The sequence below is a fragment of the Callithrix jacchus genome, chromosome 1 (assembly GCF_049354715.1).
Source record: "Callithrix jacchus isolate 240 chromosome 1, calJac240_pri, whole genome shotgun sequence".
Lineage (NCBI taxonomy): Eukaryota > Metazoa > Chordata > Mammalia > Primates > Cebidae > Callithrix > Callithrix jacchus.
In genome coordinates, this window is record NC_133502.1 from 33,362,139 (window position 1) to 33,380,608 (window position 18,470).

At 33.9% G+C, this 18,470-nt stretch overlaps 1 long non-coding RNA gene across 3 annotated transcripts in view; it reads left to right on the forward strand.

Moving 5' to 3' along the window:
• The window catches only part of LOC118152824 (uncharacterized), a 71,089-nt gene that overhangs the window by 11,005 nt on the left and 41,614 nt on the right, over positions 1-18,470 (forward strand). Inside the window, exons 3-4 of one of the 3 annotated variants that reach the window (XR_013525664.1) lie at positions 1,428-1,454; positions 1,841-9,031. This is a non-coding gene — a long non-coding RNA (uncharacterized LOC118152824). The other 2 variants (XR_004741717.3, XR_008479632.2) reach the window with 2 other exon arrangements.

An 18,470-nucleotide genomic window follows, 5' to 3' on the forward strand; every position in this document is an offset into this window, starting at 1 on the left:
ATCTTACACTATTGTATAATATAGTATTAGTTAACTCTAGTAACATTATTTATTGGTGTAAAGTAAGTCATCATTGGAAGTCCCATTATTTTTAGTCTGAAAACTATTGGGCAAAATCTAGGTTTAGATCACAACTAATTTTATTTAATACTAAATAACATCTTTAGATCACATAAACACACTAAAATTGATTGTTGAATTAGATAAAAGTATTTTGTTTTATTTCACTTGGTTTTTTTGTGCATCAAACAATGCCAATACAAATGAAAATTGTTTTCCTTGATAGAAATTAAATACACAATACACATGCTAAATTTAGTTTAATTGGTGATGGAGTTCAGGACTCACTACCCCAAAATATGGCACACTGGCATGGGAGAAAACCACAGAAGCAAGAAGGTGGCTCTCACCTTCTGCTCATCCTTTCTCTCCTGAAGCAGATAATAAAATGCTTGAAGGTCATTCTCTGACTTTCCCATCCTTCTTTGAAATGGATCATAACAATGATATAAGAATGAAGAAGGAATTAATTAGGCAAACAGCAAGGCCATTGGAATCCTTCATAATGCTTTTCTTTTTAATAAAATGCAGTTCCAAATTATTTTTCTTTCTAACAAAGAGCAGCCTATCAAATTGAGCTGCAGACATTGATAAAGGCAGTTGTGCCAATCATGTTCAACCAGTCATGTTCAACCAATCATGTTCAATATGGGAGCTTTACCTTTCCATCTCTTTGTCAGCCATGTGTAGAGTAAGAAGCAGCCAAGATGGCACTGGTCAATTGGAAAGCCCCTTGCATAATAAGATTAGGGTGGGTGACCAGGCTTTTCCATGCACTATGTAGATCTCATACCTGATTGAACCAATCTGTGAGCCCTATGTAAATCAGACACTGCCTTCTCCAGCCTGCCTATAAAATCTGCTGCAATCTGCTGCCTCCAACTTTTCTGAACATCTCTCTCTTGCAAGGAGCTGCTTTCCTCTCTCCTTTGTTCTATTAAACTTTCCACTCCTTAACCCACCCATATTTGTCCATGTCCTGAATTATTTCTTGGCATGGGACAACAAACCCCAGGGTATATACCCCAGACAGCATAGCAGTTTCAACACCCTCCCTCGAAAGTGCACTCCCCATACCCAGAGGAAAGCCATATCCTGATCCCTGCAAACACAAGTACACAGAAAAATCTGAATGAACAGGACTTCCTAACTACCATTAGTGTGTTATCATATCATATCATATCATATCCTTTGTCCACTCATACTTCTACATGACTGTCCATTCTTCATCAAACCTAGGCATAAAATTAGACAAATTTTCCTGTTTCTTTGAGTCTTTATTTTCTTATGAAAGCTCCAGTGTCATACAAAGCTTATGTTAAATGCATTTGTATGCTTTTCTCATCTTAATTTGTCTTCTTTTATAGGAGCCTCAACCATGAACATTGCAATGGGTAAGGAAAAACACCTTTCCTCTTCTACAATCAATATATCCTGTTTCAACTAGCAACACAGACACATACGCATACAAATATTTTCATTAATAATAATTACTCCCAAAACATTATTGGCAAGGTCTATCCTAGTTATAAGCATCAAACAGAGAAATAAATTGGTATTTGCTGCCAAAAAGTTTCCCCTTGAAAGTGGCAGTGGCTCTTTTTCTCTCATGATGAAGGTCCTCTGATTTCTGTGTCTGTAAGTTGGAATGAGGTCCAGGTAGAGCAAGGGAACACTCTCTTATGTATAGACTTGTTTAACCCACACCATTTTATCTTTCTGTCCAAATCTTTTTCTTATGTATTTGTTTTTTTCACTCACACCCAGTCTTTAATTTCAGTGCATGCTTCTGGTTCTAAAGTTGTTGATTGCAGAGAGATTTCCCACTGCATCCACATGACATGAACACAACCCTGACGCTGCAGTGGATTCAGTTCTGGCATTGAACCTGGTCATCTATGTGAATTAATCACTCCTAGGAATGTACTGATATTTTCCTGTATTCATATCCATACTAAGGTCATCTCAAATACCAGAAATATTTTTTTTATAATTTTAAACTTAAGGAGAGAAATTAAAATGATTTTTTATAGAAATTTTATTTTATAAGATAAACTTTCATCAGCCCCTTTTGAGAAAATTAGAAATCTACCTCCTAAAGGGTGAAGGGGTGAGGTGAAATTTTACGGCCACAACACATCCCTGTAATATGCATTTTGTAAGAGAACGTAAATACATTTTCAGCCACATATGTTTTTCTCTTTGAATTTACTAAGAATTTTTAAATAACAGAATTACAGAATTATGGACTTAGTTTATATCCTGCCTTTCCCCAAGAGGCATATAAATACATCAGAAAATAACTAATAAGATTTAAAGATAGATTAGATATTCGATGCACATAAAATAATAAGATAAAGCCAGAGGTAGTGTTATTATGTAAATCCTACAGTTATAAAACATTCTACACATTTGCTAAAATGGACAACAAATTTGAGTCTAAAATGTCTAACTGTCAAAGCAAAGATTCTTGAAGAGATTTAGAATATCCTTAGGGGCTAACAACAAACAGTTCCTCAAGAAAAAGCACAGCTCTCCTGATACTATGACTGAAATAAATTTCTCCTGTGAGTGCCATAATTGAAGGATCTTAGAAGTGGTAGAGATATTAGTGTTCAGCCATTCCAAGCACCTATTCAGTGCCTGTATTCATTCTACTCAGTCCTTTCTAGAAAACCGTATCTCTACTTGAATGAGTCCATTGGCACAAAGCTCAGCAATAATATGGCATTTTATTATTTAGGAGACAATTTCTAGTTTTTTTAAAACAATGTATTCCATTGGTTTAGCCTCCTTTTATGTGTAATCCTCTGGTCATAATTCTAGTTCTCTGGAGCAAGGCAAAACAAGACTACTCTTTATTCCACTTTTAAATAATTTAACAATTGCTGTCAATGCTTCCTTATTCATACATACATTTATATTAAAATATGCATTGTATTGCTACAATTTACTAGGCACTATGCTATAAGTTCAGTGGATGTAACTGTGAATAATTAAAAACATAGCTCTCGATTTTCCGGAGAGATCCAAGATGGCTGATTAGCAGCAGCTCAGGATTGCAGCTCCCAGTGAAAGCACAGAGAGTGAGTGGATGCCACACTCCCAGATGAATTTTTGTTGCCCATAGACCAGGAGATTCCCAGCGGAGGAGCCCCACGGGTCACCAGCGTGACTCTTTTGGCCAGTGCAGCTGTTTTGCCAGCGCTCCAGTGTGGTGGTTCTCAGTGTGGAGTATATGGGACTGGGTGCCCTTTTAGTTGGTCTTTGGAGCTCCAGGAAGGCAGAGTTACCCATTCAGCTGATTGAAAAGGGGACTGAAACAGGGAGCCAGACCAGGAGATTCCCAGGCAAAAAAGTGCCACAAATCTCAACATCGCTGTTTCAGCTGGCGCAGTGGGTTGCAGCAAGGGAAGTTACACAGATTCCAGAACACTTTCAACAGGTGACTGGAACAACTGGGAGAGAATCGGCCATTCAATTAAAGAAAAAAAAGGCTCTGAGACAGGGAGCCAGGTGATCAGGCTCAGCTGGTCCCACCACCACTAAAAAACAGCAATTGGAAATGCTGAGGATTGAGAGTCTTAAAGCAAGCACAGCTGAACCTGGGAAGGTCCAGCTTTGTGGGGGAGTGGCATCCACATAAGGAAAACTAAGAAACAGAAAAAACTTCATCACCAACAAACTGGACATCCACTCAGAAACCCAATCTGAAAGTCAGCAATTACAAAGACAACAGGTGGATAAATCCACAAAGATGGGAAGAAACCAGTGCAAAAAGGCTGAAAAACACCCAAAATCAGAATGCCTCTCCTCCTACAGGGAATTGTAGCTCCTCATCAGCAAGAAACAAGGCCTGATGGAGAATGAGTGTGACAAATTGATAGAATCAGGCTTCAGAAGGTGGATAAGAAACTTCTGTGAGCTAAAAGAACATGTTCTAACCCAATGCAAAGAAACTAAGAACCTTGAAAAAAGGTTTGACAAAATGCTACTGAGAGTAGGAATATGAGTGAATTAATGGACCTGAAAAACACAATACGAGAACTCTGCAAAGTATACACAAGTTTTAACAGTCGAATTGATCAAGCAGAAGAAAGGATATATCAGAGGTTGAATACCAACTCAATGAAATAAAATGAGAAGACAATATTAGAGAAAAAAGGGTAAAAAGGAATGAGGAAAATCTCCAAGAAATATGGGACTATGTGAAAAGACCTAATCTACGTTTGATAGGTGTACCTGAATGTCATGAAGAGAATGAATCCAAGCTGGAAAATGTTGTTTAGGATATTATCCAAGAAAACTTTCCCAACCTAGCAAGACAGGACAATTCTCAACTCTAGGTAATACAGAGAACACCACAAAGATATTTCTCAAGAAGAGCAACCCCAAGGCACATAATCGTTAGATTTACCAGGGTTGAAATGAAGGAGAAAATACTAAGGGCAGCCAGAGAGAAAGGTCAGGTTACCTACAAAGGGAAGCCTATCAGACTCACAGCAGATCTCTCAGCAGAAACCCTACAAGCCAGAAGAGAATGGGGGCCAATATTCAACATCCTTAAAGAAAAGAATTCTCAACCCAGAATTTCATAACCAGCCAAACTAAGCTTCATAAGTGAAGGAAAAATAAAATCTTTTGTGAACAGGCAAATACTCAGAGACTTCATCACCACCAGGCCTGCTTTACAAGAGCTTTTGAAAGAAGCATTACACATAGAAAGGAACAACCAGTATCAGCCATTCCAAAAGCATACCAAAAGATCAAGAGCATCATCGTAATAAAGAATCTACATCAATTAATGGGCAAAACAGCCAGCTAGCATTAAATGCCAGTATTAAACTCACATATATCAATATTAATCCTAAATTTAAATGGACTAAATGCCCCAATCAAAAGACGCAGACAGGCAAATTGGATAAAAAGCCAAAACCTATTGGTATGCTGCATCCAGGCCCATCTCACATGTAAGGATACAAAAAGACTCAAAACAAAGGGAAAGAGGAAGATTTACCAACCAAATGGAGAGAGAGAAAAAAAAAGCAGAAGTTGCAATTCTTATCTCTGACAAAATAGACTTTAAAGCAACAAAGACCAAAAGAGACAAAGAAGGACATTACATAATGGTAAAAGGATCAATGCAACAGGAAGAGCTAATGATCCTAAATATATATGCACCCAATACAGGAGCAGCCAGATACATAAGGCAAGTTTTTAATGACTTAATAAGAGACTTACAAGGATATCCAGGACTTGAACTCAGACCTGGAACAAGTAAACTTAATAAACATTTACAGGACTCTCCACCCCAAATCCACAAAACATACATTCTTCTCAGAATCACATCACACCTATTCTAAAAGTGACCACATAATTGGAAGTAAATCACTCATCAGCAATTGCATAGCATTTCACAGGTTTAAATGAAATATTGGTTGACTGCTTGTTTTTTGTTTTCCTCCCTTATTCCTATCTGTCTCCATTGTTAAGCACAATTATTGGCATGAAAGAGGTTTTTAATACCTATTTTTAGACTGCATTCTAGCCTGGGCAATAGAGCAAGATTCCAGTTCTCTCTCCCTCTTTCTCTTCCTCTTTCTTTCTCCCTTTCATTCTTTTTTCTTTTCTACTCTCTTTCTCTCTTCTTTTATTTTCTTTCTTTCTTTCTTTTTCTTTTAAAAAAAAACATAGCTCTCTAAGTTCCACAGGTTAACAAAAGAAAACCTTTTTTAACATATAGGAGTATTCTTTAGTTTCTCCTATGGGTAAATATCAAGTGTTTCCCTCTTCAGAGGTACTCTTTATCCTCCACTGCCCTGCTCTATGCCCTGGTAGCCTGACTCTAATGGACTATATTAATGGGTCCTTTGCCTTTGGGATTCTAAATAGTTGGGGTTCAGCCAGAGGTAAACAATAGAAAGGGGAAAGACAGGTAAGTGATGTCATTTATTCCTTCAGTTAACTCCCTGTGAGGACACCATCAATTTCACACATCAGCCAAATGTCACAGTTTCTTTAAGGTACTTTTGTTCCAGTGTCTTTTTATTATTATTTTATTTTTTCATAAGTTATTGGTGATTGGGGTACAGGTGGTATTTGGTTACATGAGTAATTTCTTTAGTGGTGATTTGTAAGAACTTGGTGCACCCGTCATTGAGCAATATACACACTGCACCATATTTGTAGTCTTTTATCCCTGCCACCCCTCATTCTTCCCCCCCTAAGTACCCAAAGTCCCTTGTGTCATTCTTATGCCTTTGCTTAGCTCTCACATATCAGTGAGAACATACAATGTTTGGCTTTCCATTCCTGAGTTACTTCACTTAGAATAATAGTCTTTAATCTCATCCAGGTTATTGCAAATGCTGTTAATTAATTCCTTTTTATGGCTGAGTAGTATTCCCTCATATACGTATACCACAGTTTATCCACTCATTGATTGATGGACATTTGAGTTGGTTCCACAATTTTGCTATTGTGAATTGTGCTGCTATAAACATGTATGTGCAAATATCTTTTTTGAATAATGGCTTCTTTTCCTCTGGGTAGATACCCAGTTGTGGGATGATCTCTGACAAAGCAAAAAAAAGGAAGTGCGGAAAGGACACCCTTTTCAACAAATGGTACTGGGATAATTGGCTAGCCACATGTAGGATAATTATCTCTCAACTTATACAAAAATCAATTCAAGATGGATTAAGGAAATAAACCTAAGATCTGAAATTATAAAAATTCTAGAAGATAACATCAGGAAAACCCTTCTAGACATTGGCTTATGCAAGGATTTTATGACCCAAAACCCAAAAGCAATTCCAATAAAAACAAATAAATAGCTGGGACCTAATTAAACCACAGAGCTTTTGCACAGCAAAAGGAACAGTCAGGAGGGTAAATAGACAACATATCAGGTGGGAGAAAATCTTTATTATCTATATATCTGACAAAGGACTAATATCCAGAATCTATAAGGAACTCGAACAAATCAGTAAGAAAAAAGCAATCAGTCCTATCAAAAATAGGCTAAGGACACTAATTGACAATTCTCAAAAGAAGATATTCAAAGGGCCAACACACGTATGAAAAAAATACTCAACATCACTAATGGTGAGGGAAATGCAAATCAAAACCACAATATGATACCACCTTCTAAAAAATGGCCATAATTAAAGAATCAAAAGAAAGTAGATGTTGGATGCAACGATTGGGGAACACTTCTACACTAGTGGTGGGAATGTAAACTTATAGGGCTGCTATAGAAAACAGTGTAGAGATTCCTTAAAGAACTAAAAGTAGAACTACCATTTATTTCCCATGTCTTATAATCAGTTTCTCTCTCAGTTTGCTTAGGTTCTCCAATTCTTTCCAGTTCAATGGTACTGAACATTCCCAGTGGTTTTCCTATACCATGAGAATTATATGTATGTATGTATGTGTATATATATATATTTTTTTTATTGCATTTTAGGTTTTGGGGTATATGTGAAGAATATGCAAGATTGTTGCATAGGTACATACATGGCAATGTGGTTTGCTGCCTTCTTCCCCATCACCTATATCTGGCATTTTCCCCATGTAATCCCTCCCCAACTCCCCACCTCTGGCTGTCCCTCCCCTACTTCCCCCTGACAGACCCCAGTGTGTGATGCTCCCCTCCCTGTGTCCATGTGTTCTCATTGTTCAACACCCACCTATGAGTGAGAACATGCAGTATTTCATTTTCTATTCTTGTGTCAGTTTGCTGAGGATGATGTTCTCCAGGTTCATCCATGTCCCTACAAAGAACACAAACTCATCGTTTTTGATTGCTGCAAAATATTCCATGGTGTATATGTGCCACATTTTTTCTGTCCAGTCTATCATCGATGGGCATTTGGGTTGATTCCAGGTCTTTGCTATTGTAAACAGTGCTGCAATGAATGTGTCCTTATAGTAGAATAATTTATAGTACTTTGGATATATACCCAGTAATGGGATTGCTGGGTCAAATGGAATTTCTATTTCTAGGTCCTTGAGGAATCGCCACACTGTCTTCCACAATGGTTGAACTAATGTACACTCCCACTAGCAGTGGGAAAAAAGTGTTCCTATTTTTCCACGTCTTCTCCAGCATCTGTTGTCTCCAGATTTTTTAATGATCGCCATTCTAACTGGGGTGAGATGGTATCTCAATGTAGTTTTGATTTGCATTTCTCTAATGCTCTAATGATGAGCGTTTTTTCATATGTTTGTTAGCCTCATATATGTCTTCTTTTGTAAAGTGTCTGTTCATATGCTTTGCCCACGTTTGAATGGACTTGTTTGATTTTTTCTTGTAAATCTGTTTTAGTTCTTTGTAGATTCTAGATATTAGCTCTTTGTCAGATGGGTAGATTGCAAATTTTTTTTTCCATTCTGTTGGTTGCCGATTCACTCTAATGATTCTTTTGCTGTGCAGAAGCTCTGGAGTTTGATTAGATCTCATTTGTCTATTTTGGCTTTTCTTATCAATGCTTTTGGTGTTTTAGTCATTAAGTCCTTGCCTATGCCTATGTTCTGAATGGTTTTGCCTAGGTTTTCTTCTAGGGTTTATGGTGTTAGGTCTTATGTTTAAGTCTTTAATCCACCCCTGAGCATTTTTTAAAAATTGATTTAATTCATAAAATTCTTTTATTTTACTGTATTTGTTTCCTCTTAGAACTGTGATAAGAATGATTTGCCATACTGAAGTAATGCCAAGCATATAATAAATGTATCTAATGAATGTCAAATAATTTTTTGGTACAAAAACCTTGAAAGTTGATAATATAGCATTCACCTTATTCCAGGTCTCTTCATCCTTCCCCTTCTTCTCCTCCTTCCCCTCCTCTTCCTTTTTCATTTTTCTCTCTCTTTCTCATACATAGAGAACCTTTGTGATTCCTGGGATTCAGATATTTGTGATTTATGAATTAATATAACATTTATAATACAATATTCTATGTACTGCTAGATTCAGTAAACATCACTTCTTATTAATATTAATAAATTATAGAAACAACTCAAATAGCTTAAAATTATATTAACACAAACAGATGTGTAGTGATAAAAACAAAAACCTTTAAATCCTAGTATCTATTTTTCCAGGAATCCTTTAATTGGCAATGATATGATTAAAATGTGAAATGTGATGTATAATGTGGTACAATAAATATATACTGAAAATATATATTGTTTCATTGTCTTCATTTTATTATAAATATATTTTGTAATTAGTTAGCAATCATTCTTATTTTGATATACTAGCATAAATATAGCCAAACGTGGTTAAATAAAAATAGGACATTTGAACTCGGACCACTGATAATGCTTCTGATTGATTTCAGCTTTCTTTCATTCACTCATAACAGGATATATTACTGAAGGGGACACTTAAGTTTTTTCCCTAAAAATATCAAATTGCATTCTAGTTGTTTAATCTTAACAAGTAATCCAATGGTTGTTGTACACAGGAAGTAACTTCTTTGTTACTAGTTTTTTCATAGTGAAATATCTGTGTTAGATGAAGACACATGTGAAGAAATTATATTATAAGCCACATTAATGGAGATACTCGCATGTTCTATAAGAGCCAACGTTGTATGCTATATACTCAGACTAGAATTTAGAATGTATTTTATGTTCTGTAAATGTTTTATAACTGATTCATTAATGGATGATATATTCGTAAAATGATATCCAGGCAGTGTGGAGGTTATTAAAAATATGGACTGCTCACTTGAAACAAATGGGGACTTAATGGTCTAGCCTAGTTTACCCTGCCACCTTAATAATTTGGAAATGTACAACACACAGAAGGAGATTAATATTCTCTGAACTTTCAGGAAATCAATTAATTGATATCTTATCTAAAAGAGAAAAGTCAAGGAGAATAGCAATGTTGTTTTCACTGATCAAGTCAATGGGAAGTTAAGAATTGCGGATATAAATTTAAAAAATTAAAATATGTTATCCATTTCCAAAACATTTCATTAGGATTATCCTCTATTTTACCATAGAAAACCCCTAAACTGAGAACATTTTTTTTGGATTGTCTGACACCAGATGCAACAGCTCCCTTGGCAGTCTGCTTTATGATGGTTTCATTACCATATATAGAGAAGGTGATTGCATTAATTCAGGAATAGCAAATAACTTTTGAATTCGAATAGGCGGTTTTGAATTAGAAGAGTTAGAATAAGCAGTTACATGAGCTGCTTGATTAGCCAAATCAGAAGTACGCAGGTATACCCACTTGTGAGATTCTAAGATGAACAGTTTCCTCTGAATATCTTTTGTCCGTTTGAAGCAACTGCTCTGTACTTTATTGTCACATTAATAGCATCCGTTTAGGAATTTGTATATCCTCATTAGTCAAATCCATATTGATGATAATATATGTGTCTTGATAAATCTGTCTTTTAAAAACTGTTAATAGGCTTCTGCTAACATGGCCAGCACCTAACAACAGAACCCCCGCCTAGCCATAGTTTTCAGATTGGAAGCAGGCATAGATGTATCTCCTTGCATATGGAATTGATCTTGGTGCTTTAGCAATTTGTCTCTCGCATCGAGAAATGGCTTCACATTTTAGACAAATTCAATCTGTCTTGTGGTAGGGAGGCAAAGTTATATTTATTCTTTTTCTTAAGAAATGTAGGCATGTCATTTTTAGGTGGAGACTTTTTTATATGAGTTGCTTACCAGAGCCTTGGCATGTGAGAATTCTCTTGAGTCTCCTGCTAAGCTTCTCACCTCCATGTCTGAGCTACCAACAACTTCATATTTTATAATGCTTTTGTACATCTGAATGAGCCAGATATGCCCAAGCTTCATGCACCATTTGAAAGGTGTGTTAATTACTAATAGTATAGAGTTTGCTTTTATTCAAATACACTTGAAAATTGTTTCTACTCTAAAACCCACTCGTATCAATCAATATGTAGAACTGTGTGAAAGAAGGAGTTATTTTGGGAGCAGGGGGAATTTCTATGATATCCTGAAATTACACTAGTTTAAAAACCTATAATGTCATGTTGTACACTTAACCATGTTAAACAGAAAATGACATTTGAGTGGTGTCCATATGTTTTCCAGCTTTGGACAGCTGTTTTATGAAGTTATTTCATTATATGAATTTGACTTTGGAATAAGAGGTTCATGAATGTAGAAGATATGAGTTCATTTGCAGAAACTAATTTCTGTACATAGTTAGATAGAAGTGAGTTCCTACCTCACAGGAGTGGTAACTTCACGGAAATATTAAAGCAAAAAGGGACAATGACTATTTTCATAAGTCAGCCAGTATGTTCAGACTAATATCACCTTGTAGTGTACTTGTTATAAAGCTAACTAAATAACTCATTAAACTACTAAATGAATTAAAAGTAACAATCATAGTGGAAGGTTATTCCTACATGTACTATCTGGTTAACCTTTTATGTTTTCTCTTGCTTTAGGACATCCCTTTTAATAATAAAATCTCAAATTTCAGAACGTTGCAAATTATTGCCTGGTTGTCTACCTTTAAAAGTTATAAAATATACTATAATTACTACAAAAGTAATTATTCATTTTGCTCACCTAAAATACATACTCATAGATTAATGTTTTTTAACATACTCATAGATTAATATTTTTTACCATTATGATATTTTTTCAAAAAGAGGATTATAGTTGGATAAAATGTTACTGTATAAAATGTAACATGAGGATAAATTAAATTTTATCGGAAACAGCAAGATAGAGAGGAAAATAATGTGTAGTCACCACTCCTTAAATGTTAAAACACTGGTTAATGATTATATCTTATTGAGTTTCATTTTCTTTCTTTATAAAATGGAAATTTTCCTAATGTTTTTATAAGACTGTACTAGAATATTAAGTGCATTTTATGTTGCCTCTCACAAAATGTCCTTAATGAATATGTTTTTCAGCATTTCTCCAATTAAGTCAGGATAATTTGCAGAAATATTCAAAATACTATTGCATAAGTAAAACTGCATATCTTTATGTGTGTTTAGGAATAATCACTGTATTTCTTGCTAGAGTCTTTTAAAACCATATTTTTCACTAATTAACATGACGGTGTTCAACCTTCAGTAATCATAGGAATTTTTATTATGATTTAAGTGTAGTATTTGTATTTTACTACTGCAATAAACAAATTGAAATAAAACAGCTTTTAAAAAATTGCTCACCTTACAATCTTTTATAACACTCCTTATGAAAAATATATTGGTCATTAAAATAATTGACAGTTATAAAATAAATGTGCTTCTTTATTGCCTAACTTATCACAAAGTTTTGATGCATTTTATTATCTATAAATATTTAAATTTTTAGTGATGTCTTTCTTGCAATGATTCATTGTTGATGCATCATGCAGTTGTTCTATTATCTATCATTATAAGATATGCATTCTTTTTCAAGAGTTAACTGAGTCAGCTTGTAATAATCAATAATATTCATATTAGTCATTGTCAAAAGCAATATTAAATTCAAGAGCAATGTGATATAGTTGAAAGAACCTAGTATATAAATTACTTATCATGGATTATGCTTCTGGTTTTTCAGCCAGAAGCAGAAATGAAAAGGATGTTAAATTTATCAAAATCCCTTTTGAAAATATGGAAATGCAGTCTTAGTGAGATAAAGTGATAGCTCAGGATACTAACAGAAATTATGAAACAGAATTTAAGTTTAATTTTTTCTGGCTATACAATGCTTTAAAAGTATCTTTAAAAAGCACATGATAAAAAACAAAAATTAAATGAGCTTCCTTTAATTTCACGCATCCTTCCTAAGCAAACGGTATTGAGCAAATTCAACCCTCTGTCTTGTAATCTTAATTTTTCAATTCACCACAAAATACAGATGTATAATCACACTTTTCCAAGATTACTGATCTTTTCAATTCAAATTGTTAATCCGTGTGTCACATTTTGAATGTTTTTATTTGTTACTAAATTTGGCTCATTGTGACTTATATAAATCCTTACTTTTTATTTTTTCTGATATTCTTTTTCTTTTCTAATACCTCTACACAGATTCTTATTTTTTCCTACATTCTCAAAATGAGATTCCTACTACAAATAACAAACTGGGAAAATACTATCAGGCAGTCAACTAAGAGTGTTCCCCTATATAAATTATTTCTAGATAGTATTTTATTAAACATTTCTGCAGCATTTATTCATTTACCTCATTAAAATTTTCCCATTTTAGAGTAAGTGGTTCCATATATTATTTCTTCCCACTTCCTGTGTAGATCTTTGTAATTTTTTATGGACTTTAATTTTCTATCCATATCTGATATATTTTTCTCTGAAATTCTGTCACTCTTCATTTGTTATGAAATTAATTCCAATAGTTTTTGATATTTACATTCTGTATTCAGCCTATACTTTTTCATTTGTTGGTTCCCTTAGACTCAGGCAAGAGCATCTGCTGACATGATCCCCAAGCTGAAAAGGGCCAGTATATCATACACACATGCATATGAACATATAAACACAGAAAGAGAGAGTAACACACACACAGAGAGAGAGAAAGAGAGGATAAATTGCTTGCTCTGATTCCTAGGAACAAATGCTAACTGCTTAAGAATGCTCTGAAGGGACATTGGTTGTACCCATACCAATGCTGTGGAGAAATACTGCTTCAGAATTCAGGGCTAATTTAATTAACAGAAATGAAAAGACACATCTTTTATCTTTTCAAATCTTTCCTCTTAGACCAAACAAATTAATAATTCTTTCATAACAAAGTATTATTTTCCAGGAGAGTCAAGCACTAATTTTCTTAATTTTCTACATGCTCCTCTTCCTGGTTCCAGAGACATTCAATGAATGTAACATTTATACACATTGAAAATCGTGACTGGAAAAGATTTTGGAATATATATATACATATATATAGACATATATATATGTGTGTGTGTATGCATGTGTGTGTGTATATGCGTGTATGTATATATATGCATGTATGTATATATATGCATATATATAGTTACAGCATATGTGAGTTCTTTGACAATTACATAATATTAAATACTAGAATTGTGAATAGTTTTATGTTCAATAAATTATGTAATACAATACATTTACATTTCAAAAATTACTATAACTTTAGTGTTGTTTAAATAAGAGACAGTCTTTTAAATTGTGTTAATGGCTTTAAGGGAGATGGTAATTAAAAATTAGTATATTAGTATCACTAATTTTAAAAATTAGTCAAATTTTGGCAAAAAGTGGAGACATTTTTTTTTTGTCAACACATAGTTTAAATTTGTCACTATAGGACATACGATCAACAAAGAAATAGTCCTTACAATGTTTATTTTCTGATTATAATGGCTTTCGGCTGCATCCATGTTGCTACAGAAGGACATGATTTTATTCTTTTTATGGCTGCATAGTATTCAATGGTCTATATGTACTACATTTTCTTTTTTACTCAGTCTGCTCTTGATGGGCACTTAGGTTGATTCTATATCTTTGGTATTGTGAATAGTGCTGCAATAAACACACAAGTGAATAGGTCTTTTTGGTAGAACAATTTATGTTCTTTTTGATATATAATCAGTAATGGAATTGTTGGGTCAAATGGTAACTCTATTCTAAGTTCTTTGAAAAATCTCTAAACTGCTTTCCACAGGTGCTAACCTAATATCTGTTCCCACCAAGTGTGTAAATGTTTCCTTTTTTCTGCAGCCTCACCAGCATCTGTTGTTTTTTGACTTTTTAATTATAGTCATTCTAATTGATGTGAGATGGCATCTGATAGTAGTTCTGATTTGCATGAAATAAATGGTGATGAAACTCATGTTTTCATATGTTTTTGGCCACTTGTATGTCTTCTTTTGATAAGTGTCTGATTATTTCTTTTGCGTCTTTTTTGATAAGTGTCTGATTATTTCTTTTGCCCAGATTCTGTGTATTAAATCTTTGGCAGTTTGCAAGTATTTTCTCTCATTCTGTAGATTGTCTGTCTACTCTGTTGATTGCTTTTTTTTTTCTTTTTTTTGGTGCACAAAATTCTTTAATCAAGTCCCACTTGTGAATATTTGTGTTTTTTTGTAATTAATTTTGAGGTCTTAATCATAAATTATTTTTCCATGCTGATGTCCAGAATGATGTTTTCTAGCTTTTCTTCTAGGATTTTTATAGTTTGAGGGCTTATGTTTAAGGATTTAATTCATCTGGAATTAACTATTGCTTATGGTGAAAGGTAAAAGCAGTTTCACTTTTCTGCATAGGGATAGTCAGCTATCCCAGCATTATGAAATATGATATCCTATTCCCTTTGTTTATTTTTGTCAACTTTGTCCAAGATCAGATAGCTGTGAAGATCAGATGCAGTGCTATTTTTGGTTTCTCTATTCTGTTTCACAGGTCCATGTGTATGTGCTTTTGTTTTTGTTTTATACCAGTACCATGCTGTTAAACCTGTTTAAAACTAAGACCATTTGATGTAGTTTTGCTAATAAGAAATTCTTCTTTTCAACAATACTAGATAATTAAATAAGATATATATACATATATTTTAATACATTTGCTATTTCATGTAGTTATCCTTGCCCCAAAAGGCACAATTGAAAATGTTTATACATGCATTTCTGAGCTGAAGATGAACTTAGCCAAACAGTATTTGTTGTGTAGAAGTGTGACATCCCATGTTTCCAAAACAAACCATTATTAACATTTAAAAGGACGGGTAGCTTAAGGTAAAGTAAGATACTGTATTTTATTGCCTAATGTATTTGTCACATTATATCAGTGTGGCATACCTTCAAGCACTGTAATCATTGTGATATCTTAGAGCTTGAGTTTGATACATAGCTCTGAAAATTTTAGTATGTTATTTTAACTTAGGTAAGTTTATGTTTCTAATATAAGAAATTAGCCTCGAATGAGTACTGACCCCATCAGTTGTGATATTACATGAACTAATTCACACCAAATGCTCCACAATACCTGATACTGAGTATGGGCTATACATTTTAGCTATTATTATAGGCCTACATTCTTTCAATCTTCGAATATATTTTTTTCACAAAGACTCTAATAGTATGTATACGTATATGCATATGTAATTAAAAAAAAACTTTGACTACAGAGCGTATATAAAGCCACATTTTATATCTCCTACTAAACTTAGAAATAATATTGAAGTCTAAGATAAAATTGCAGTGCTGCTTAGGAGATAAGAGAAGAGATGGCTGTGCTTTCCTATCTAGGGAAATTAAGAAAAAATTAGATATTACTGGTTATAGGGTTAATGTCATCATAAGATTAATAAATAATACAAATAAAGGTTTGCACATAAAAATTTTCAGAAGAAATGACAATTTTAATTTTTCAAACTTACACACATACATACATACATATGCACCATCGATTTTCCAAGGCATCTTTTGACATGTGATTCAAAGTCTCATGTGCCATTGTCTTGTCACTGTGTGTAATAGCTTCAAGTAATAGCCCATGATACCTTGGGATTATTTATGCATCAGCACTGGGTAGAGATGCACATGGTCATAGATATACCAGATTAAAAACTGGATTATAACAACATTCTGTTACAATTTTATTATAATGAACCTCCTCAATGCATGAGGTCTGTATGCATTTTAATGGTTGAAGAGCAAGGGGTTTAGAGCAGAGATCATTGAAATATAGACTATATGCCAATTCCTGTCTGTTGCCTATTTTTGTAAATAAAGTTTTATTAGACTAAAGCCATCCTTAATGGTTTACATGAAAGCAGCCATAGAATGTTTCTTTGCTGCAAGAGCAGAATTAAATCATTTCTGCAGAAACCATATAGCTCACAATCTTAAGATATTTACTACTTAGTGAATTAAAGAAGCTTGTTGACCTTTGGTTTAAAAGACCTGTAACTTCTTATGGTTTGTGAGGAATGTGCACCATGCAAATGTTACGGAGACTTGGTAAGTGTTTTGAGGCATTCTGAGCAAAGAATTAAAAAAAGCTTTAACAAATTTATTTAATAGATAAATTTCCACATGCAATTTAGTTAAAATAATTCAATAGTTGCAGAATTATTTAATATTTACAAATTTTTATGGGTACATAGTAGGGAAATGTGTTTATGAAGTAAATGAGAAGTTTTGACACAGACATACAAAGTGTCATAATCACATCAGGGTAAATGAGGTATCCATAACCCCAAAAATTTATCATTTGTGTTACAAGTAATCTAATTATTCTTTTTTAGTTATTTTTAAATGTACAATTAAATTATTTTTTAATTGTAGTCACCCTGTTTTGCTAGCAAATACTAGGTCTTATTCATTCTTGCCGACCTTCCCCACTTCCTTCTTGCCACCACCGCAATACCCTTCCCAGCCTCTGATACCCATCCTTTTACTTTCTGTCTCCATGAAATTTAATTATTTTAATGTTTAACTCCCACAAACAAGTGAGAGCATGTCAAATTTTTGTTTCCATGCCCAGCTAATTTCACTTAACATAGTGACCTTCAGTTCCATCCATGTTGTTGCAAATGACAGCATCTCTTTGTTTTAATAGCTGAATAGTACTTTGTTGTATCAATGCACCACATTTTCTCTGTGTCCTTCTGTTGATGGACACTTAGGTTGCTTCCAAATCTTAGCTATTATAAATAGTGCTGCAATATATATGGCAGTGCAGATATCTCTTCCTGATATTTATTTTCTTTCTTTGGGGTATATATCTAGCAGTGGAATTGCTGGATCATATGGTATCTCTAGTTTTAGTTTTGAAGAACCTCCAAACAGTTATCCATGGTGGTTGTACTAATTTACATTCCCATGGTGTATGATGGTTCCCTTTTCTGCACATCCTCACCAGTGTTTGCTATTTCCTCTCTCTTAAATACAAGCCATTTTAACTGGGGTGAAATAATATCTTATTATAGTTTTGATTTCCATTTATCTAATGGTCAGTAATATTGAACACCTTCTTATATACCTGTTTGCCATTTGTATCTCTTCTCTTGGGACATATCTATCAGATATGTTGCCCATTTTTAAAAATCAGATTTTTTTTTGTACAATTGTTTGAGCTCTTAATATATCTGATTATTAATCCTTTGTCAAATTGATAATTTGCAAAATATTTTCTCTCATTCTGTGGGTTGTCTCTTCACTTTATTGATTGTTTCCTTTGCTATGCAGAAGCTTTTAAATTTAGTAGGATCCTATTAGTTCGTTTTTGCTTCTGTTGCCTGTGCTCATGGTTGATTCTTCAATAATTCTTTGCCAAATCCAATGTCGTGGATAGTTTCTCCACTGTTTTCTTTTGGTAGTTTGATTTCTTAGATTTAAGTCCTTAATTTATTCTGATTTTATTTTTGTATACACAACAGCTAGAGGGTCAAGTTACATTCTTCTGCATATAGATATC